The following is a 23,721-nucleotide window of genomic DNA, read 5'->3' as shown; positions in this document are numbered from 1 at the left end:
TGAACCGGCAGTGTCAGGCAGGAGTCATCCCTTCCAAACAGCCTGTGCCCGAGGCCTCCCATGAAATGCTTCCAACTTTTTCTCTCCGAGAGCCAGCCTCACCGTCCCTCTTCCCTCCCACACATGGGGAATCCACTGTCCACCGGCTCATCGCTCCCCTGCCTGGTCTCAACCTGCTTTCTGCCGGATGTTCCTTTTTAGCTGGAGAATAGACTAGAATAGGGTACTCCTTTTTACAGGAAAGAAAATCAGAGTAGATTAGAAACAAAATAAAATTCACAGTGAGCCAGCAGTTTGACGATTGTATGATCTCGACAGCACTGTTTCCCAGACCTCAGTGTGCACGTGCGATCCACCTTGAGGACCTTGTTAAATGCAAATCCTGAGTCAGTAGGTCTGGGATGGAGCCTGAGATTCTGCATTTCTAACGTTCCCTGGTGTAGCAAGCTTGTGTTGCTAGTCCACAAAACACACTTTGCTTAGCCAGGGTCAGTCTACACAGTGCCTGGCAGAATAGGCACTCAAAAAACTTTGCTAAATTGAATTAAATTTCAGGAGAAGCTGGTTTTATGGCAAAACTCACCAGCGAGAGCAAATGTGATAAGATGAAGCAACCAATAAAACCAGTGGTTTGCAACCTTGGCTTCAGATTAAAATCACCCAGGAAGGCTCTTAAAAACGCCAGTGCCTGGGCTCCATTCTCAGAGGTTCTGATTTAATTGGTCTTGGGGAGGAGCCTGGATAGCTACAGCTTTGAAACCCTCTCCAGATGTTCCTAATATGCAGCCAAGTTAAAGACTTTCTGGGAAGAAAGTTTTGTTGAATGCATGCTACGTGTCTGGCGTGCACCGAGTGAGGTACTGACAATAGAGTTGAGTCAGACCAGGTCCCTGCCCCCAGTGAACTTGTTCACTAATAGGGGAACTAGGTCTGTGTATGACTATAACGCAAAAAAGTGCTATAGTACATTTGTATAAACTTGTTTAGGGAATACAGATAATGGAGGAACTGATTCAGTCAGAGGCAAAAACAACTGCCCAAGAAGTAATGCTATTTGGATCTTAAAGGATGAATGGGAGTTCACCAGGCAAATAAGGGGAGTAGCTTGTCCCAGCCTCTCTCTGTTCTTGCTCATCATTAGCCATAGGGAGAGGATGTTCGGCCAGGACCCAGGATCCCAAATTTTGGACCAGCTGTCTACTGCTTCTTATGGGATTTATGAGGAAGATCTATGTGCAGAGAAGAAGGTCGGCCAATGCATGTTCTTTCTTTTTACCAGCGAGGGGTATTTGAGAAGCCCCATGTAATCTGCCAGCATATACTCTCAGTCAGGGTGCAGTCAGGAAAACAGCCCACATTAGATACTCCATATAGAAAAAATTAGTTTTTTTTTAATTTTTATTTTTTATTATGTAGTTGATTTACAATGTTAGTTTCAGGTGTGTAGAAAAGAAATTCTGATATATATATAGATAGATATCTATTTTTTTCAAATTCTTTTCCATTATAGCTTATTACAAGAAATTGAAATACAGCTTTCTGTGCTATATAGTAGGTCCTTCTTGTTTGTATATTTTCTATATAGTAGTGTCTCTGTTAATCCCAAACTCCTAATTTACCCCTCCCCCACCACTTCCCACTTTAGTAACCATAGTTTGTTTTCTAGGTCTGTGAGTCTATTTCTAGTTTGTAAATAAAATGTGTATTTTTTTTTAGATTCCACATATAAGTGATATCATGATATTTGTCTTTCTCTGTCTGACTTACTTCACCTAATATGATAATTTCCAGGTCTACACGTTGTTGCTGCAAATAGCATTACTTCATTCCTTTTATGACTGAGTAATATTCCATCATATACATACATAAATATATACACACATATATCACACACACACACACATATATATATATATATATACACCACATCTGCTTTATCCATTCATCTGTCAATGGACATTTAGGTTGTTTCCATGTCTTGGCTATTGTAAACAGTGCTGCTATGAATATTGGGGTTCATGTGTCTTTTCAAATTAGAATTTTTTCTGGATATATGCCCAGAAATAGGATTGCTGGATCATACAGTAAGTCTCTCTTTAGTTTTCTAAGGAACCTCCATACTGTCCTCCATAGTGGCTGCACCAATTCACATTCCCACCAACAGCGTAGGAGTGTTCCTTATTCTCCACACCCAATAGAGAGAATTTGTTAGAGGAACTAGTTACATGGTAAGAGTTGCTGAAAATCCAAACAGGGAACCATAAGGTAACCCAGAGATTAGCAGGGAGCTCAAAAGGTGAAGGGCTGTGAGGATGTGGTGGAAATACCAGAACCCAGGGATATGAGTTGTCTAATGGGAGCTGGAAACACAGCAAGGACTGCACAAAGGTCGCTGAGCTGACCCAGGAGAAGCAGCCACTGCCAATGATGCAAAGATGACACACATTGGTCAAAGGACACAGGGATGCCTAGATCCTCCCTTCCACCTACTCCCCAGTTTCCTGATAGTGCTTGCCATTGTGAAAAACAACCAGAGGGCAGTTGGCAAAGGAGCCTAGGAGATAGTTTTCAGGGATCAGCCCCTGAAGGTTGGGAAATGAATCTGGATGTTTACAGGCTTGACTGATACATTCTGGACTTCTGGCCACAGCCTAGACCAAAATCAGACTGAGAAGCCTCTTTTACATCCAACACTTTATCTTGGCCTAGAGCAAGATGCTCAACTGATATGCTGGAGACATTTCCAAGACAGAGTCTGGGGAGGTGAGAATCCCTAAGCAGCTTACCTCCAGCTGCAAGGCACTTTTTTCATTTACTGAATGATCTTAGAAAATATATTTTCTGGGTAACAAGGAATAAAAATATCTCGGAATACTAGGAAGAAGCAAAGAATGGAAGGTTCTGGAGGAAGCCCACACTTAGGAAGAGAAGGTACTTCTACAGCAGAGGCCCACCTTGAGGGTCCAAGGTGAGACAGTCCCAGACGCATCCAGTTGTACTAGCAAGGAGAGAAGCAATCAAAGGATGGAGCCAATACCCCAAAGGAGATGTATGACCAAAATGCACTCTCCTCACGGAATCCTGAAAGTGGAAGACTTGAAATGAAACCAAAAGTTCTCCCAGCCTCAGATTTTGAAAGAAGTAACAGGATGCTACAGAATGTTCTACATCTTAAGCAGCTGCTCCTCTCAGTTCCTATATGCAAAGAAACAGGAAAATGTGACCCATACACAGAAAACAAATATAAACAAAAAATAGGCAATGGAAACTGCCTGGGAGAGAGCCCAGACTGTATTTCACAGACAAAGACCTCAAAGCTATTATTACAAATGTATTCAAAGAACAAAAGGAAAACATGCTTAAAGAATTTTTAAAAAAGATTATGATACTGTTTTGTGAAATAAAGAATATCAATAAAGAGACAGAAATTATTTTTAAAAATCAAATAGGTATTTTGGGGATGAAAAGTATGATAATTGACATGAAAGATTCGCTAGAGGGATTTGACCATAAATGTGAACTGGTGGAAAAAGGATCACTCAACTTGAAGATAGAGATGATGCAATCCAAAGAAAAAAGGGAATAAAGAATGAAGAAAAATTAACAGCATCTCTTCGTTCCTTTGTTCTTTTTTCTTTTCTTTCTTTTTTTTTTTAATATAGGTGTTTCCAGCCATAAATTTTCCTCTAAGCACTGCTTTAGCTGCATCCCAAAAGTTTGGTATGTTGAGTTTTCATTTTACTCTTTCTCAGAATATTTTCTCATTTCCCTTTTGAGTTCTTTTTCAACCTCTTGGTTATCGAGGGCTGTGCCATTTAATTTCTACTTATCATTTCCTTCTGTTGTTGATTTCTATTTTAATACAACTGGGGTCATACTTCGTGTGATTTTAATTCTCTTTAATTTATTGAGGCTTTTTTATGGTCAACCAACTCTCTTTTTGTTGCTCTCATACTTTCCTTTAACTTCTGAGACATGGTTTCCTTCAGTTCTTTGAACATGTTTATGATAACTGATTAAAAGTTTTTGTCTAGTAAGTCCAACATTTGTGTTTTCTCATGGGCATTCTATTGACTACCTTTAAGCCTGTGTCCTTTCATTTTTCTTTATGTGTCCCATAACTTTTTGCTTAAAACAGGACATTTTAAATTATACAATATGGCAATTCTGGAAATCATATTTTCCTCTACTCCAGGGTTTGTTGTTGCTCTTTGTTTGTTTGGTGACTCTCTCAGGATAATTCTATAAAGTCTGTATTCTGTGTCATTTATAACCGCCAAAGTCCTTGCTTGGTTAGCTTAATTCCTATCTTTTTATTGATATTCTTTGTGTAAATTTGTTAGTTATTATACAAAGATATTCTCAAATGCTAGAATGAATAAGTTTTTATGGAGGGCTCTCTGTGTACGCTGAGGCATGTCCTCAGTGCTCAGGTAGGGAATTTAAACTCTGCCTTAGCCTTCATTTCTTGCTTGCTCCAAGCCTCAAGGTCAGCCAAAAGTGAGAGATCATGGCCTTCTCAAGTCTCTCCTGGACATGTGCACAGTTGTATACATGTGTGTATCCTTTCAGATTCCAAGAAATACATCAGCTCTTTCTAAAACTTCCCTGTGTACATCTTCCTCATTCTTTCTTCTGAATTGGTCAGCCTCTTGCTAGATCCACTGGTACTACCACCTTGGGCAGCCACACTGTTAAATGATTGCCACTGATTACTTTCACCAATGCTTTGTGGATAGAGCCATTTGCACCGAGTAAGTGCTGAGTCAGGTCAATTAAAAACAAGCCCTGAGAATGAAGTTTCTCCAGTAAGCTGCCAGACCAGTGAAATAGTGACAACTCTCTGGGGATAGGGCTTTATGAGTTGCACCAAATCCTTTTTTGCTCCTCCAGTGGCCACTAGGCTGCTGTTTTTCACAGCAGGACTATTGGTTTTCAATGCTACACATATTCTCTAATGAAAACACGTATAAACATTACTGTATCATGTTTAATGGCCCCCAGAGAAATTCTCATGTAGGTCCCCAAAATAGCACTTCTCAGCTCTTAATTATCACATATAGATGATCTAAGTCAGCTTGCTTATTGTATATAGATTATCTAGATCCATATGTTTATCAGAATCCCTCGAGTCTTGTTAAAATACAGTTTGCTTGGTCCCACTTTCAGAGTTTCTGATTCAGCAGGACTGGCATGGGGCTGGGGTATTTGAATTTCTAGCAAGTTCTAAGAGGATGTTAGTGCTGCTGTTTGGGGACCACATGCTGAGAGTTTCTAAAGGACAGGGGATATTTTCCCATAAGCACACTTCTAGAATACTTTCTTCTATCATGTTGTGCTTAGAGAATGCATAGCACCATATTTACTCACAAATTTGGCTCCTTTGATAATGTTCACTCTATAGTGATATTGGGGCCCCATTCCTTGCCACATAGAAAACATGATTAAGCTTTATAAGATCATCCTGAATTACACAGCAGTCAAATGACAAATGTTATTGGGAGCCTGGTCCTCATTCAGTGTTTGTTACTATGCTAAATGAATGAATGGTTGAATTTAGACTGACGCCTATTTTTAAAAGTGAATTTAAATTTGTGTCTTTTTTTAAGCTAATGATTTAATAACTCCCTTGGTTTGATTAAAGTTATTATGGCCATAAAAATGCATTGTCTGAACCCTTTTGAGAACACTTGAGAATGAAAGGGGACCATCTTTATTCCAGATTGTTGTCCGCATTAGGTTTTTGGTGACATGGGGAAGGTCAGATCTAATTCTACATGATATTGTAGAATTTTTGTTTAATTTTCATTTCTAACAGGTTAATATCTTTTCTTTTTAAAGTATATTATAAATGCTTCTTTTTATACCCGAGGGATGTGAGCTCTCACTGAGAAGTGTTCTGGTTTATGAATTAAAATAGTTTTCGTTTAAAAAATTTTAAGGAGAATTTTTTCTGATAAAATTCATACACTTAAAAATGTTTATACTCAGTCCAGTATTTACCCTTGCTCAAGCAGAAATATTAAGGTTTAAAGTCATATTACAGTGAATTTTTTCTTCCAAAACTTCTATTTTTCCCCCTATGGAAAAATAGAACTTTGGGAGAGAAGTGTTAAGTAGCTAATATTTGGTGAGAGTTTATAAATGTATATATTTATACAATATGCCAGAACAGTCTGGAAGGATGTTAGCAATTTCTCCCTTCGTTTTGCTTATCTGCATCCTCAAAGCACTATTTTAATTTTTGCTGGTTTCTGGGTTGAATGTTCAGTCCCTAAGCGTCTCGGAGCGCCTGCGCACGTTAGCACCGGGGTAAGCGCGCTCAGCCCGGGGGCAAAGGGCCGAAGAGGCTCCCCGGTCGCGGCTCTTCCCAGGAATCTTTTTCCTTGGGGATGCATCAGGGCCTCAGAACCCTCAGTATTTGTGAGGGCGAAAGTGCCATCGTCCAGTGAAGCGCAGATGTTCAAGAACTCTTTGCAGGCGGGCGATTCACTCACAGCTGAGAGTGGGATCTCGCAGGGTCCCAGGAGAGGTCAGCGTGCGCAGCTCTGACGCCGGGCGAGCCGAGGCAGAGGAGGACCCGCCGGGTGGGGGCGGTCCGCACGGGGCTCGCAGAGCGCGCATGCGCGGCGAGGGGCGGGGCCAGGGCGGGGCTGGCGGGGCCACCTGAGCAGCGGCGGCGGCGGCGGCACCGGCAGAGGCGGGTTTGGGGCTGCGGCGCGGACGGCGGGTTCGCGGCTGAGGTGGGCGCCGCGGGCCGGGGCAGGAGGGCCAGCGCTTGGAGCCGGGCCGCAGCCCACGACTTCGGGACCGGGCGGCGGCGGCGCTGCTGCTGCCGGACTCTGGAGCGCGGCCCTGCGGGACCGAGGACGGCGGGGCGGCAGGGCGCGGGCGCCGCGGGCCGGGACGCGCCAGGTAGGTGGGCCGGGCCGGGCGCGACGCGGCGGCCGCGAGCCGCCAGGTGCGGGGATGCTCCCCGGGCGGGGCGGGGCGGGGCGCGGCGCGCTTCCAGACACCCGGCGAGTCGGACGCGCACGGCGCCCGCGGTTGTCATGGAAATCCTCCAGCCTAGCGGCTCCCGTGCGGTTGCGTCTGAACCGTCCGACCCTGGCGACCCCTAGCGAGACGGCGCCGCGGGCCTCCTCGGGCTGAGGGCGGTGCGGCGCTGGAGCGGGCGGCGGGGAGCCGGGATGCAGGACGCGGTGCCCCCGCGGCCAGGTCGCGGCGCCTGCTTGGTGCGTCTCCAGGACTGGATCCAGTGACTCCAGACGCTGAAGGCCTCCCGGCGTTTTGGGTATAAACACAACCGGGTAGAAATAAACCTGTACCTCGGTGCAGGGAAATCTGGTCCCTATCCTCCCAAACTCTTCCCTTTTTTGCCGGCCCAGAGCCCCCGACAGCATCTCTGGCATCTTGTTTCTGGTATTTTATTTCTGCATGGCTTTGCCAGTCGATTAACTGAGGCCTGAGAAACCTGCAGGGATCTGTGACCGTCTCTCTAAAAGCCATTCATGAGTGTGTAGGCCAGACAAGATTGAAACACTGAAGACGTCAACGGTTAATTTACGTCTTTGTGGGCGAAAGAAGCCGTAATAGGCGCCGCTTTCCCTCCCCTTGTCGCCTGCCCTCTGACATTACATAATGATGTGTTCCTCCTGCCCCGAGTTCATCCGTAATGACAGATCATGAAAATATTCCTCTGGGTAAAAAAAAAAAGTATGAACCCATCTTCGTGTCTTTTGCTTTGCCATTAAATGTATTTTGTTCTGGGAGACTGCTTAAGAGTTGAATTCTATTTGCCACCTACCCCTTAGGGCGTCTGAACCAAGGGAATAGGGGGTGGGGTGGCAGTTTGAATGTTGCAGAGAAATTCTGCCTGATTCATCTTCGTGGTGGATTGTGTGGACTGTGGGCAAGCCAGTGAGGTTGGAGACTGAACAGGCTGACTTGGATGTGAATCCTGAATCTGCCAGTTGCTAACTCTGGTTCTCACTTTTCTCATCTCTGGAAGGTGAGAACAGAACCTACTTTGCTGAGTTTGTTTTGGAATCTAGATGCTGTTATTCATGTAGAATAGCTAAAAGTTGCCCTAGAATTAGACCTAATTTCTCTTTGGTTCAGAACAGGCTTTCTTTAACAGTAATTTTGTCTTTGGATCTAGGCTAGGGCCCTTTGTTTGGTGGGGGTTGTTTTCTGAAATGCTTACTCCTGGAAGGTTCAATTCACTGGTTTCCTTGAAGAAAGTTGAATGGTGGTGCCCACGTGGGAGGGTCATTGTGGTTGTTGGAGGGTTGGTGTCGGAAGACCATGATTCTGTCCCAGGGGTGGCGTTGTGCGTGAACAGAGCCCACAAGGCCTAGTACCTTGTGTCTTGCAAACAAGCCTCTGTAGCAACAAACCAAAGTTACAGGGAGAATTTGCCCTGAAGATAGGGCTTAAAGGAAGGGATGCTGAAAAAACTCAGAGAAAGGAGGGCTCTATTTCTACTGAGCTCAGTGGTAGCATTAGTTGTACTAATCCTACTAGCTACTTGTCTGTTTTTCATTCGGCTTATGCCGTCTGAGTGTTTATCTGCTCAGTTACAAGTCCTGTCTTCCAACTAGACTCAAGGGTAGACATTATATCCCATTGTTTTTGGACCCTGGATATTTTGTTGTAATGCTGTTAAACTGAATGCCATTGGGATTTTTAAAAAAATCACTTTAAGGAAAGGATGAAATAAAATAATACACCTGAGAGGTAGTGGTCAGCTGTAAAGCTCTGGAGAGACAGGATGTGTATGACAGAACTACTGACCCTGCAAGCCTCCTTAGCCAGCAGCCCACCTGGGAGTGTCCTCCTCAGCCACCAGATCTGCAGATGCACCAAAGAAACGGAACAAAAAGGCGCGTGGGACCAGCTGACCACCAACCCCCACACCATGGCTTAACATTTCAAGAATCCAGTAAGAGTAGAGGGGGAGACTTTGGACCAAGACTGTTTTATCCTGGTTTCTAATGAAAAAAACCCCTTTATAGATTATTTAAGGAAGGTCCCTATAGCATCACCAGCTAGTCATACTATCAGGATGCTTTGGCTTTGACCAAGGGAAAAATAGCACAAATTTGCTGTGATGGCTTGATTATGTCTGTGCCTCATCTGTGGAACTTGATTAATGATTCCTGAGAGATCCTTCAAAACAGCTTTCTCCAATGCCCTGGAACAGAAGCTCTGTGAGGAGAGCATATTCTGGGGAGACCAGGATTAACATCAGGGCAGGCCTGCTTCATTTTGTCTCTCTGCTTTTAAGGAAGATACCGTCGTCAGCTTAGTCCCCAGGAATTTACTTGTGTTTCTAATCATATGTGCACCTTGCTTTCTTAAGGAATTTTTTTGATGTTATTTCAGATTTACTGGAAAGTTGCAAGAATAATCCAAAGAGTTCCCAGATATCCTTTACCTAGATTCTCCAAATGTTGACATTTACTACATTTGCTTTATCCTTTCTCATATTTGTGTGTGTGATTACTTTTCTCTGAAATGTCTAATGGCAAGTTGCAGACTTGATTCGCCTTTACCTCTAAATACTTTATTGTGTATTTTGTAAAAGCAAGGACAGTCTTGTATGAAACAACTGTATGATTATTAAAAATCAGGAAATTAAATGCTGATGTAACACTGTTATTTAATCTGTGGGTCTTTTTCAGATCTTGCCAGTAGCCCCTTTAGAGCAGAAGAAAGTCCAAGGTTACGTGTTGCATTAAATCGTCCTGTCTCTTTAGTCTCCTTTAATCTGGAGCAGTTCCTGAGTCTTTCTTTGTATTTCATGCCTTTGGCATTTTTAGACTACTGCCTGTGTTTTGGATAATGTCCCACAACGTGGATTTGCCTGCGGTTTCCTCAGGCTTAGATTCAGATTATGCACATTTGGCAGGTGTAGCACAAGGTGATGGTGTCGCCGTTTTAGCGGGTCCCACAGTGGGGGCATATGCTGCTGATTAGTCCCATTCACTGGTGATATTAACTTTGATCACTTGATTAAGGTGCTGTCTGGGAGGTTCCCTCTCAGAGAGTTACCATGTTTACCTTTGTAATTAATATGGATCTCCTAGTAAGATAACGTGAGACTATGTGAATATACCGTTTTACTCCTCATTCTTTCACCCACCAGTTTTAGAATTCATTGATGATTCTTACCGGATCAGTTACAATAGTCGACAGATGGTAATTTTATAATACCATGTTTCTCTCTACACTTCTTAGTTGGAAATGTACTAAAAGGAAGAACTTTTCTTTTTCCCTCATTTACTCTTTGATTTATGTATCTGCACTCATGAATTCCTGCTTTCTGCAAGAGATTATAGTTTGTTACCCTCATTGTTTATTTTGTTGCTTAAATCATCCCAGACTTTGCCTGCAGGAGCCCCTTCCAGCTGGCTCTTGTGACCTTTTGACGTGTCCTCATCATTCTTTGAGGACTTCTTTACTTTCTGGCACAAAACTGTCAAGACTGAGCTTGTACTTTCCAGCCCTGGAACCAGCCATTTCTGCGCAGAGTTCCTTTTAGTGGAGAGTGGTTTTCTAAAAACCCATATCTGGGTGCTTAGGCGGGCTCCTTGCTGCCTCTAGGTTTTTTCAGTGGACAGTTGCTTTCACTATAAGCATAAATGGAGATACATTAGACAAAATTCTGATTTGCTTTTTAAATTGAACACTATGTCCCAGAGGGCTATATGTAGTAATGTAAAAAGTTTGGTCTGTATTCCAGAGTGAGAGTGTACCATAATTTACTTAACTATCCTTTATTGATGGACACTTAGGTTGTTTCCAATATTCTGATCTGAAAATAGTTGGGAATCTGTGAACCACATCACTGTCAACACTCACAAATATTTTGACCTTCTATATTTCTGGGTTAAAGAGTAATATTAACTGGACAGCTTTACTGAATTGCCCCCCAGTTCCAAGAGACTTTAATTCCTTTGTGCTCTTTTCATTGGTGTGTAAAATTGCCTTTTTCCTTTAACTCGGTCGACACTGAAGAGTTAAAAATCTTATTTTTGCCAATCTAACAGATAAAGAAGACATTGCTGTTTTAATTACATTTCCCAAGTTACCAAAAATATTGAAAACCTTTTCTTGCTAGTTTATATTTTAGCTTCTGTGAGTTCTGTGAGTTACCTATTTATATTATTTGCCTTTTTTTTTTTCTCATTAGGTTGTGTATCTTGCTGGATTGTGGAAGTTACTATAAACTTTAGACTTCATTCTTGGCAGCCTTAATCATCTCCTTTAAATGTGATGCATTTTCATCCTAAAAGAGAAGGAAGCTAACATTTTCTGAGCACCCCTACATACAGGCCCTGGGCCAAGTGTCCCTGTGTGTCCACGGCAAGGTCCTGGGAGATGAACAGTGCTGAGGAGGAAGCTGAGGTGGTTATAACCCCAGGTCTGTCTGGATCTAGTGCCATTTCCATGGAATTACATTGCTTCCTTCACAGGCTTTTAAATGAATGCTTTACTTTATGTATCAATGTAGGGATGAGGATTACTTGCCTGGAGTCCCCGGTATCCACAATTTCTGTTTTTAATATTTTGATATATCAGTGAGGAACTTTTTTATTCAGTCCTCTTGGTTGAGCTCACACATCTCTCCAAACCATGTATTTGTATTCCTGGAAGTACTGTGGACTCTGGAGCCAAACTTCCTGCGAGCCTCCAACTAGCTGTGTGACTTCAGGCAAGTAGCTTAATCTTTCTGCGCCCGGTTTTCTTATCTGCAAAACCGGGCTAATGGTAGTGTCTACCCCAGAGGCTTGTCGGAGGGGTCAGATAAGTTAATACACGTACAGTGCTTGGAATGGCACCTGAGGCCTGCTGCGCCCCCGAGGAGTGAAGCTTTGTGGTGAGTTCATATGGAGAAAACCTGCAGGCAGCCCACGTGGAACTTGGAATGAGAGCAGCCTTTTCTCATTGGGTTTATTCTCTTAACCATCCCTTTCGTCATAAGCTGGCTGGGCTGTGGGAAACCAGGCCCCCTGGCTGCCGTGTGCTTGTCTCTTCTCTATGGATCTTGCTCGTGCCCTGTCATGTGCCCTCATGTTTGTCCGTGGTCCCCAGCCTGGGGCAGGTGAGACACTGCAGGCCTTTCCATGTGGAGTCTGCTCAGTGGAGTTCACCTGGCGAAGGCCTCAGAAGCAGCAAGTGTCCGGTGGAGGAGGATCAGGCTGTGCTGAAGCAGATGAGCTGTCCATTTTCTGGAATGGGGTCAGGAACACAGAGGGATGTCCTCTGGCCTCCAGGAGGAGCAGAGGGGACTGCTGGAGAGGTGAAACATTCATCTCCCCCCAGCTTCTTTCCTGGGACCTCTCAGAGCCTTTCCCTCAGACCTCTGGTGAGTTCCTGAAGCGCCCCTTCCATTACATTTACAGGTAGGATTCTGAGCTCCTGAAAACCCCCGCCTCTCTCCCTGCCCCCGTGCCTCCACCATTGACCTTGGACAGCTGGTGTCAGCTGCTGTTACAGTAGCTATCTGATAAAGTTAACTCACTCTCCAATGTGCAACTTCCTTTCCTTCCCTGTCCTCTGTTGCTTGCATTTTAAGTGGTACATTCTCTAACCCATTAATTAAGAGGTTTCAAGAAGGATAACCTAGGTGTGCAAATTCTGGGAGTGTGAGGGAAGTGCATGTAGGCAGGTGGGTGTTTCTGGTGAACAGGTCCTATTAGGAAGTGAGGATGCCCAGTTGAGGAGTCTCCCTGGGGTTATGGATTACGGGGTGTGTCAGTTGGGGTGCTTTGGCTGCCAAGTAAACAGTAAGGCCATTTATTATCTTGCGGAACTGGAGTCCTGCTCTGTCCATAGTTTTGCGGTTTTGTCAAGACTCTTCTGCCTCACTGCTGGTTTCATCCCAGGGTCAGCCTCCTCATGATTATGAAATGGTTCTTAGCAGAAGTGAAACTGCGTGTTTCCCTGCTCCTGATGGGACAGGAGACACGCTAGCCAGTCCCCAGCTGTCCTCCCTCCAGTCTACAGGAGCAGTGAGAATCACGCGACCTCCCCTGGAGGCTGTGAGTGCCGTGTGCCGAGACTCTGAGGTGGCCCGTAGGCCAGCAGCCTCAGCGTCACCTGCAACCTGTCAGATACAGGCTTATGCCCCACCCAGCCCCTGAATCAGAAACTCTGGGTTGAGGCCCGGCAGTGTGTTTTTAAACAAGCCCTCCAGGTGATTCTGATGCAAGGTCAAGTTTGAGAATTGCTTTCTTAGTCTAATCAAGACCATCCTCACTCCTCTGCTGGAGGTGGGGCTGGTGTTCCTATATCCAGAGAGGAGAGTTCTCAGAGTAGGCCGCAAGGAGAGTGAAGTTGGTGGTCAGCCCCCCATGTGAGCTGAGGGGCACACCAGATCATTCAGGAGCCTGTGTGCAGCTCGGTTCTCCTTGGCCCCCTGCCCTGTGCCCCAGTTAATTGGCCCAGCTGAGCATCCCAGCTGCCATGCCTGCAGCCTCTCCAGCTCCCTGAGCATGGCCCACATCCTCCCTGTGGGGCTTGGCGCTGAAGGAAGCAGCGCTGGTGACACTCCTGCCCCAGCTTCTCCCTCTGGCCCAGCGGGGATGTAAACTTTGGGCCCTGCTGACTCCTTCCTGAAGCTGTTCCCCAGGCATGTTCCAATGGGTAGGGTTTGCACACTCTGCTACTTCTCACTCCATTAGGAAAAAATAGAGAGCAGTGCAGTTAGCAGGGGCTTGAGATGTTTAAGGAGCTGGCCTGGAGGGACAGGAACCTAAGGGGCTACTTTTAATGGCAGTGTGTAACTCTCTGGCCCTGCTGGTATGACCTGCTTTAATTGTCCCCTTTCAGGAACACAGCTCCAGCTTCATGTTTGGGTGAAATAAATCAGCCACCTCCCCGGTGTAATTTGTGAGATCAGAATAGCCCACTGTTCCAGATTTTCCCTGGAACTAGTTTCTAGATTTTCTTGACTCTGCAAGGCTTTAAAGGTTCATCTTAATACATAAAAATGATGTATGGGAAGCACCTCGCTGAGTGCTGCCCCATCAGCTAATTGCCCAGGAAGGAGAGTGCGTGGCTAAGGAGGAGAAAGGCCGGGAAGGGGCCGGAACAGTGTTTCCAGACGGCAGTGGTTTGTGAAATCGATTTGAGGTTGTAACCAGCATTTAAAAATTTTTTTTGAAGTAAAATAGAAAATATCCAAGTATATTTCCTACAGGAAGGGTAAGCATTTTTTGACAAAGCATGTAGTTATTCGCATGTGGTGTATATTTGAGTATTGTAACAGCGTGAAGGTTTCTCACTGTCGGTTTTGGTAAAAATGTGTCAAATCCAAGGGTTGAGCCCAGGGAGGAGTGGGCTACACTGGACGTGTACACACATGGGGTCTTTTCCTGAGAAGGGGGCTCCGGGGGTCTGTGGCTCATGCTAGGTGGAGAGCCACTTACCTGAAATGAGAGGGGCCTTTGAGCCGTGTAGGCTGGGGCAGTGGGGCCAGAGACACGAGGACAGCAGGAAAGAAGTCTAAACTCTGGTCTTGCTCTGGTTTATTGTTTGTGGTGTTTGACCAGCTGGACCAGGTCCTCCTGATGGTGTTGGGGGTCCTTAGCATGGCTGCTCTGAGAGGTGGGGTGGCAGTGGCAGGGAGCGTGGCAATTTGTCAGAGGTTGAAAATTTGACTCTGGACCAAAATTTGACTCCAGACACCTACGCCTTCATCCATCCTTCTAACAGGGTGGATGAGCGTATATCTACCTACAGAGATTGGGCGGAGGGGAAGGAGGCAGAGGTGGAGATAGATGTAGACGGATGTCTCGAGGCTGGCCCCATTGCTGCCTGGAGTCCCCCCCGCACTCCTTTGTGGCTTAACAGTGACAAGTCCACTCCCAAGTCACCTTGACTGCCTTTGGGATGGTATGATACGCATTATTTAATGCAGAGGTTAGTCTGGTTTATGTCACAAGCAGAGTCATACGTAATGCAGGGGTGTCTGTGTTTTTTGAGGGGGGCAGGTTGGATTGTGGGAAGAAAAAACACTGGACAAAAGCCTAAGTCAACTTCTCATCCACAAAACGGGGAAGATGTCCGGCTTACAGAGGCAGGCGAGGGGGGCTGTGCGGATTCAGTCATTCAGGCAGGAGGGTTCTGTGCGCTGCGGTGCTCTGGAACAGTGTGGGTGGGGGTTACTGTCTCACAGGAGGCCCAGTGTCTCCCCTCTCAACTTTCACACTTGATAACTGTCTTTCCTACAGTGCCCCTATTCTAAAAAATGCACTGAGAAGCCTAGAGTACCTCTCATCTCTGAGTGCTGCCCGGGGCATCTCTGAGGGGAAATCTTGCAGCAGAAGGTATTTTTGAGAGGCCAGGGACAGCTGGCAAAGGTCAGAGGAGAAGGATGTGGGGGGCAAGGGGGAAGTGGGCGGGGCCTGGGCGCCTAGATATTTAGTCAGGTGATCAGTGACCCAGCTGTCTTCTGTTGACACTTTTTTTCTCCCTAAACCACATAGAAACTTGTGATTGTGTGCAGTGGAATGTTAAGTATTTTTGCATTTCCTCATTTATTGCTTTGATTATGTTCTGCAAAAACAATTGTTAAAGAAAATGATCACATTACACGTTGAGCGATAATCAAATGACTGATAACATGGAAGAGTTGACAGCACCCAGTTAGGATGGGACTGTGCGCCAAGAAATGTCAAGATGCCCCAGCTTCTTCCTAGCATTGTTACTCCGCTGGTTTGGAAGAGAAGAGATGGGTGAATGGGTTGGCCTTGGGGAAACACCTTGCTGGTCTGCAGTGCCCACCTTGGGTGGAGGAGGGGGCACATTTGGGCTTTGCGCCAGCTTGTTGGTGAGTTGGTGAAGTCAGGCCTGAATCTTACCTCCTCCTTCCTTACTCATCTAGTGAAGATCAGTCCCTGCACTTCCTCCCGCCTCCGCCCCCACTCCTGTATCGCAGCTGAGTGGTGATGGTGCCTGAGGGCTGCAGGGGTTGTCGTGTGTGCTTGATTTGGTTGACACTGGGCTCAGACATGCACACATACACAGAGGCTATTTAGGGAAGTGCTTCTTGAGTCTGTGGCCTTGGAAATCACCCCCTGCCTCTGTGCTCTTTCACTTTCTCTCCCCTCTGCCATGATTCAGCAGGAGCTTTCTAGCATAAAGAAGAGTCAGAGATTCTGGAGGACCCTGGGTATGTCCGTGGAGATGGAAGCTGCTTGCACATCATGCAGACCAAACCCCTCCTGGTCCTTCCCTGGCGGCTCCACCCTGTGCCTCTCCACACATCCCTACTCTGAGGCTCTTTGCGGAGAGTCCCCCAGCACAACTCCATTTTATGTTGAAGCCCAGATCCTTGCCATTCTCCACTGGCTGATGGAGACCACTCTGCTCCCTGGTATTTTCCCTGATAATTATGCTCAGCTGTTGTCTGATTCAGCTGTGGATTCTCTTTCTGGCAGCTTGACATCCTTCCCTGACTTCTTTATCTACCTCTCTGATCTCCTTTTACTTTATTTTTGACCTCTTTTATTCCCTATTAGCTATTCCTGACCTTCTACATAAAGGGTACATGGAGTTTAAGTTACCAGTCAAAGCACAAACTGATTAAAAAGAAGAAAAGAAAGAGCCTCAGATGGATCCACCTCTGTGAGTACCGTGCCTTCAAGAGGAGTCTTCATATCTCAGGGCTGCTGCCACTTATGAAAGCCTTCACAGTCTTTGTTTGTGTGTCTTTCTCCTTGAAACACGGTGGAACCCATGAGAACAGAAACCTGTCTTACTTGAAAGCACAGTTTGCCTTGCAAATAGTTGGTGTTCTGTGAGTGATTGCTCAAGCACATGTTTGATGGTTATCGTTTGTAGATGCCTTCAAAGTGTGTGGTATTTTGAATAACTTCAGTGGTGGAAGATCTTTGCATTTTTGAGTCAACTTAATTATGTAATCATTCTTTAATTAGTCACGTATCTTTACCAAACTCGGTAGTCACCTCGTTGGTCAAAGAAAGAAGAAAAGCCAGCAGATGGATTAGGAAGCAGTGAGGGGCCCTTTGTAGGGTTGGTTCATGGGCTCAAAGAGGAAGGATGCTTCTGTGACAGGAGCTCCACCATCTTGATTGTTAAGAAAATCCAGGTTTTAAAGTTAATCTCCATCAGTTTTGAACCTGAGGCGACATCGGCCTTTTGCACTGGGCACTTGCCTGGTGGATTGTGACCTTGTGTGCACCCTGGTCCTGTTGCTCTTGGAGCCCCAGGCCACCCTGTCTAATGTGCAGGTTTGTCCTTGTCACAGCAGCCAGTGCAGTCTCAGCCCCTTCTATGGCACAGAGGGTTCTAAGCTCTGGATGCAACTCATTTCAAACAGTACTAGATGAGATATGATCAAATTCCAGGGCAGTAATCACTGTATCCTTCCTTGGAACTGGGCATGCCAGGGTCTGACCAGTGTTACGTACCCATAGGTTGACTGTTTCATAAACTGTTAAGGATTGTACCAGTGTTTGCATGGCAACGGGCAGCCCGTGGATTAGACTGCGGACCAAATTTAATGGATTGACTGTAATGGAAAAAAACAGGGGCTATTTTTACTTCATAGCTAGATTCGTCTGCTCTAAATATGTAAGCCAAGCTATTAAGTGTTTGGGGCAGTAAACAAGAATTTGGTATAGTAAGGCTTTTTGAACTTGCCGCTCAGGCAGGTCTGGAAATAGGATTGGTTAGCTTTTTTAGGATTAGAAGTGTTGGTTATATTAGGGAGAAACTGTTTTGTAAAATAACTACAACAAAATGAATCTTCTTATGCTTATAAGGCCCTGTGAGAATGTACTCACTCCAGCCTGGAGCCTAGGGTAAATTTGAGAATGCTTTGTTTAAAGGCCTCTTTCTGGGAAAATGGGATTGTTAATGAACTTAAATCTAAAATAACATCCCTCGTTATCCCCAGCTCTCAGCATCCCAGGGCGGTGACCTTGTCCACCATTGGGTGTAAGTGGGAAATGGTGAAGTGCTTGGGATTGACATCTGAATGTGTGTAGCAGAGCAGGTCTGGGGGAAAAGAGGCTTATTCAAGGCAGGCGTTTCTTCCTCTTTCATGTACTGAGGTCTGGAGGTAGGCAGGCAGAGCTTGTGGCCCGCCATCGCTGAGCCCAGGCCTCATGTCCAGGACGGCGGCTAGAGGTCCAGCCGGCTCGTGGGCATTCCAGACGCCAGGCTGCAGGGAGGCAGACTTCCTGGAGCTCATCAGACCAGGTCCTTATATCCTGATGGCAAGAACTGAACCGCTGGCCACATCTATCTCAAAGGGAGGGGGCCATGCCAACTGGAAGTCAGAGTCCTGGGCTTGTTACTAAGGAGGAAGGGGACTGGCTGTGCCTTTTCTATAGGTTGTTGTCTTTGTTGGAAGGTGAGTTTTGTCCTTGTTGGGCAGATGTGGATGGAACGTTGGGAAACTTCTGTGGGGAAGCTAGGCGTGGACAGCCAGCTGAAAGCCGCGGGCTTGAGACCCTTCTCACTTCCACACAGGCCTTTGTATTCGAGCCTGAAAAAGGCTACCGATCCCTCTGTGCCTTCATTTCCTCATTTAAAGAATAGAAGTGGTTGAAGTCTAGTAAGTTCTCAGAGCCAGTGCTGAGGCTCGCAGACCTGAGTTGCTTTCCCCGGGAGTCCCCCTGGTGTTGCCGGACCCACGGGTGTGTCAGAAAGCAGGGGCTGCCTGGCGCAGGGACGTCGGGCGGAGGGCAAGATGCGCTGAGCAGAAAGGGGCCTGGAGTGGAGGCCCAGGAGGGGCAGACGGGCTTCTCCCACCAGAGTCTCCTGGCCTGGCTCGTCCACCCCAGCCTGAGCCCACCACAGACGGCCCCCTGCCCTGAACTGAGAGGCATCGGGGTCTGTTTGTGTATCTCTCCTGCCGCTTTCCCTCCTCAGCCTGCTTTTCCTTTCAGGAGGGTGATCCCCAGCACCCGCTCCCTGACAGCCATTTCACTCTAGGTGTCAGCGAAATGGGATGCACCCCGCTTTTTGAGGCATTTGCATTTTGAGAAGGATACACGTGCTCACAGGCCCGGATGCTCGGATGGCAGGCCCAGGAACAGACACGGGTGGGGGAAGGCTGGGGCCCTCCTTGTGCCACCAACCGCTGGGCATAAGCATTTGTCTGTGGCACATCTGGGTAAAGCTGGCCAGGCTGGCTGATCCTGGGACCTTCCCTCCATCCCATTGCAACACGTGTGTGCTCACACACCAGTCACACTTGCACACGCCATCACACCACTCACACCTGCCGCTTGCACTTGTGCACCCTTTGCGTGTGTGTGCATGCACACACCCACCCCTAAGGAGGCAGTAGCCCCCAGACGTTGAACTCCTGGAGGGGCCATGTGTTGCTTTCTGGCTGACTGGGATCCCTGAGAGTTGGGGGTCTGGATTTGCCTGTATTCAAGAATCTTTACAGAGAAACACTCCCTGAATTCATGCCTCTAAAATCAGGAAGTTCCTTTTTGTGTTTTCTACAACTAATGATGAAAACGTGCTCACCTGTAACAACAGTTTTTCCTAGCCTCTAAATTTAGATTGTTTTAACTTCACATTTTGAAAATGCAAAGATTGTCAAATGGCCCTTTCTCACCTCCTCCACCCTGGAAGCGGTCACGGCGGGCAGTGCGTGAACTCAGCATCTTTCCTGGTACCCGACGTGCGTCTCTGCCACCCGAGCTGGGGCTCACCTTTTAGGCTGTTGTTCTGCCCAGTTCTTTCTCAGTAAAAGCATAGCTTTTTTTTTCATATTTGAAGGTGAAATATTTTGCTTAAAGTGATGACCGTCAAACTTCAGAGAACCACCTTTCCTCCCCCTCACAGGTGTGCCCATCCCTGTGTTACTTGGGGCTCGCTTTCCTGTCCCGCAGGTGCCATGGGTGGGCGTCTGGCCCCACTGACCAGATGCTGCATGTGTTTCTCAGAGGCAACAAAGACTGTTGGGACACCCTAAAGATGCAGCGTGAATGCAGAAAGTGAGGCCCTGGCTGGAAGGGAGGTGGTTCTGATTTCCATGTTTTGTCTCCCACTCTTAAAGGGGAAGGCACTGTCAGTGGCGTGGGGCAGGGGAGAGGAGTGTGGAGAAGGTGGAAGGCCTTGAAAACATTGCTGTCCGTGGGAGGTGGCTGTCAGCATACATTGTGTGGCCCCCAGGTTGGTGACCCTTGTTAGGGATGTCACAGGCACTGGGGGAACATCCGAGTTCAGGATGGCGACATCACAGGCCCAGAGACACCGGAAGTGTGAATGGAGCATCCATGGGGCACAGAACGTGGTCCCAGGTCAGGATCATGGAGCGCTCAGGGGGAGCTGTGTCCTGTGGGGTTGATGCTCCCTATGGGGCAGACAGTGCAGGTCTGGACTGGCCCAGGGGTGGGTGTTACACTGACTGAGTGGACCTGGGTCAGGTCCCTCACCCTTGATGTTAAAGAACTGAACATCCTGATTGCCTGGCATGGGTCTCTTGACCACCCCTGCCCGGCCAAGCTGAGCGGCCTGAGACAGGGTAAGCGGCATGGTTACTTGAACAGAGTGCAGGCAGCTGTTAATCAGGAAGATGAGGGTGAGTGCTGGGCAGCCAAGGGGAAAAGCAGCATCAGGGTAAAGTAACCTACCCGCGGGCCGCTGCAGGGCTGGCCGGTGTGGTGCTGAGTGGCTGGGCCCTGTGCCCCGAAGGGTCTGGAGGAATCACTTAAGCTGTTCTTTTCTGCTTTACTGCATCTCATGGGGACCTGTGTCCCACATGTTATCCGCAGATGTGCAGGTTATTCTCAGGGGTCATGCCCAGTGGACATAACGGATCCAGGGTGTCCTAAGACATAGGTGTCCTTCAGGATAGGGACAGTAGCTCCATTTTCTTTGTATCCCCAGGGCATCCTTCAGTGCCTGGCATGAAAATAATCAGTGTTTGTTGAGTGAATGAAAGAACAAAGCTACTACGTCATTGTTAGAAGTGCAAGAAAAACCTCAACCTCTCCTGGGAAGGTGGCCTGTTCCCCGGAGGTTAAGATGGGGTTCAGTCTAACTTAGGAAAGGGAGGTGAGAGCAGTGCCCGTGGCCACCCAAGTAGGTTCTCTAGGTGACATCAGACCCATCAGCTTGTCCCCCTTTATGGATGTGTCCTCACTGTGCAGTGATGGTCTGTGTCCTCTGCACACAGCCCTCTCATCCAGCTGGCTGCCCCCCAGGGCTGCTGCTGCTCCTCGGGGAGGAAGGAGCCAGCCTTAGGGCTTGGTCATCTTGGATGTTTTCTTTCTAAAGTTAATCAACCTAAGAGAGGAATAGAGTTTCCATCTGCACAGAGTTGTGAGTGTGGAATGATGGGGACTAAAAGACTAAGAGAAGCCAGAGAGGGTAGGGTGCACAGAAGAAGGGGCTTCCTCCTCTCCTGGGCCTTCAGGGGCATCGCAGGGCTTCATGGAGAGATGTCAAGTGTCGGATGGAGGTGATGGCTTGAGCTGGGGGCTCAAGAGAGAAGTGCAGGCAGGACGGCTGGGGGTAACCCATCGGGAAGGAGGCCCAGGAGAAGCAAGGCCAGCTCAGGACTTGGGACTTCATTCATCCCACACTGGGGTTTCTTCAGACTTTTAAATTCTGTTTTGCTTGTATCATTATTATCATTTTAAATGACAAAAGCAACTCCATAATCTTCAGTGGTCTGAGACATCCTTCCTGAGGTTGCAGAAGTTCTTACGCCCACCCCTGTGCTGTAACCGGGTTTGGGGCCAAAGTAGTTTCCTCCTCTCCACTCAGGGTCGGGCCAGCAGACGTGGGCCCCACAGCTCTCCGAGCTCTGCCTGGTGGTGGGCCTGGTGCTGGTGGCCGGAGTGAAGTGCCCAGCCTCAGGAGGGGTATCCCCAGAGCCTGCAGGTGGTAGTGGAAGCCGTGTCTCCTAAGTGATAGAAATGAAACCAGTGCTGGGGAAGAATATTCTAAACTGCTGGGAAAACTGGGCTGTGAGGAAGCAGCAGCATTGGGGTGTGATGAACCCCAGCGTTTCGGGCTCCTAGAAGTGAATTTAGAGTCCTCGGGTCGTTTTCCTGCAGTGGAACAGCTGAGCGGCAGCTTCGGTTGTCCCCAAGTTCACCACTGTTGTGCTCTCCCTGTGACCTCGTGGGGTCTCCGCACGGTGGGTGCAGAGCTGCTGTGAGACACAGCCCAGCCAGCAGTGGCTGGGGAGGGGGCTTTGGTGCTGAGCGATTATTGGGATTGGGCTTGGCAGGGCTTGGCTTGTGTCCTCTGAGGCGCATTCCATCTCTAAGATTCTGGGACTTGGAGCCTAACTGTCCCTGTGCCATGTGATGTAGTGAGGTCATCAGGGAGAAAGACATGGTGGGAGGTGCCTGGTTGGAGAAGAGGGAAGTGAAGGCAGAGCAAGGGATGCCAGCGGTGGAGAGGTGATGGAGGTCATTGCTGGAAACAGGCAGCCCTCTCCTTGGTTCCCTCACCTGCTGTCTCACGTTGCTGCCTCACGTTGCTGCCTCACAGGAGGGCCCCCTAATGTCCCGCACCCTCTCACTAATGTCACTTGGTGGGAGCCCTCAAAACCTGCCTGTACTGAGCTTGATTTGGTACAAATTTGGTAACATTTTATGTAATATTTTACAATAGGCATTCATTTTTATGGTTCAAAAATTATAAGGTGCCCTGCAGATGAATTGTAAAGTCTGCCTCCTGCTCCATCCCCCAGCCACCCAGATCCCTCAGATCCCTCCCCAGAGACACCCATGCTGTGTGCTTCTTTGGATTCTTCCTGGGGGATTCTGTGCATAAGCCAGCAAATGTGTGTGTTTTATGTCAAGCATGTTCACATTGACCTTCTTTTCGCACCCATGGCGTCATGCCCCATGTCTGCGGCGCCCCCACCCTACTTCACCCTGACTGTATCTGGTCCTCACCTCCCTGGGAAACACAGACTTTCTCTTTGGCCCAGCTGCACAGCATCCCCCTGCCAGGCTGGACTGTGGGCTTTCTCAGCAGAGCCCTCCTGCTGCCTGATGGGCTCTCTCCAGCCCGTGCTTGGCACTCGTGTGTTAAAAGCACCACCTAGTCCTGAGATGTGGATTGAATTTTGCCCTGGCTGGAGGGACAGTGTGGGATTAGATGATGCCTGGATGTTTCTCCCCATTTACTGCAATTCTCATCTGGCCTGTGACTGTTTCTTGGTTAGATATTATTTGTAAGATGTGCTTCTTGAAAATATTACCTTCTAGTTACACGCAGACTTTTCAGGCTAACTTGTAGCATCATGAGTGAGGCCTGTCAAGGCTACCTTGACCTCAGCTTCAAGAGCAGTGGCTCTCAGGGGCTCTCCTCTGCTTGGCCCACCACAGGGCGGAGCATTGGGTTCTCCTGGTGGTTCTGGGGGGACGTGTCAGACAGCCAGGTGCAACAGTGCACAGTGCCTGGGAATTGAGCCGGTTCCTAGCTGGGACAGCATCAGGCTGAGGCTGGTGCTGGCTCTACCCTTCCAGCATGCCAGCTGCTCCCACCATCATGCCTGCGTCTGAGAGGGAAGGGAGAAGTCTGGACATGGGACATTTCGGAGTCATGTTGTATGTCCTCATCAGCTTCTAAGTCTGAGTCGGCCCTGGGATTTTATCACTGGAGTACGTGTGTAGTGACATCACACAGAAGCGTGGTACAGGCAGGGAGGTTTGCAAGCCACCCCTATCAGGCCTGGGCGGTTGGGTTTCAGAGGCT

General features: G+C 47.6%; 1 protein-coding gene across 8 annotated transcripts in view; it reads left to right on the top strand.

Moving 5' to 3' along the window:
- Positions 1-6,652: 6,652 nt before the first annotated feature.
- The window catches only part of INPP4A (inositol polyphosphate-4-phosphatase type I A), a 114,959-nt gene continuing 97,890 nt past the window's right edge, over positions 6,653-23,721 (top strand). For 7 of the 8 annotated variants that reach the window (XM_072951364.1, XM_072951363.1, XM_072951359.1 and 4 more), the window contains exon 1: positions 6,653-6,915. The gene's annotated coding sequence lies outside the window, so the exon portion shown is untranslated. Of the gene's footprint in view, positions 6,916-7,227; positions 7,295-23,721 lie in introns of those variants that run through there. The other variant, XM_072951358.1, reaches the window with a different exon arrangement.

This window comes from Vicugna pacos, chromosome 28 (assembly GCF_048564905.1).
Source record: "Vicugna pacos chromosome 28, VicPac4, whole genome shotgun sequence".
Taxonomy (NCBI): Eukaryota; Metazoa; Chordata; class Mammalia; order Artiodactyla; family Camelidae; genus Vicugna; species Vicugna pacos.
The sequence above is the reverse complement of the archived record's forward strand: the minus strand, read 5'-3'. Positions and strand labels throughout refer to the sequence as shown.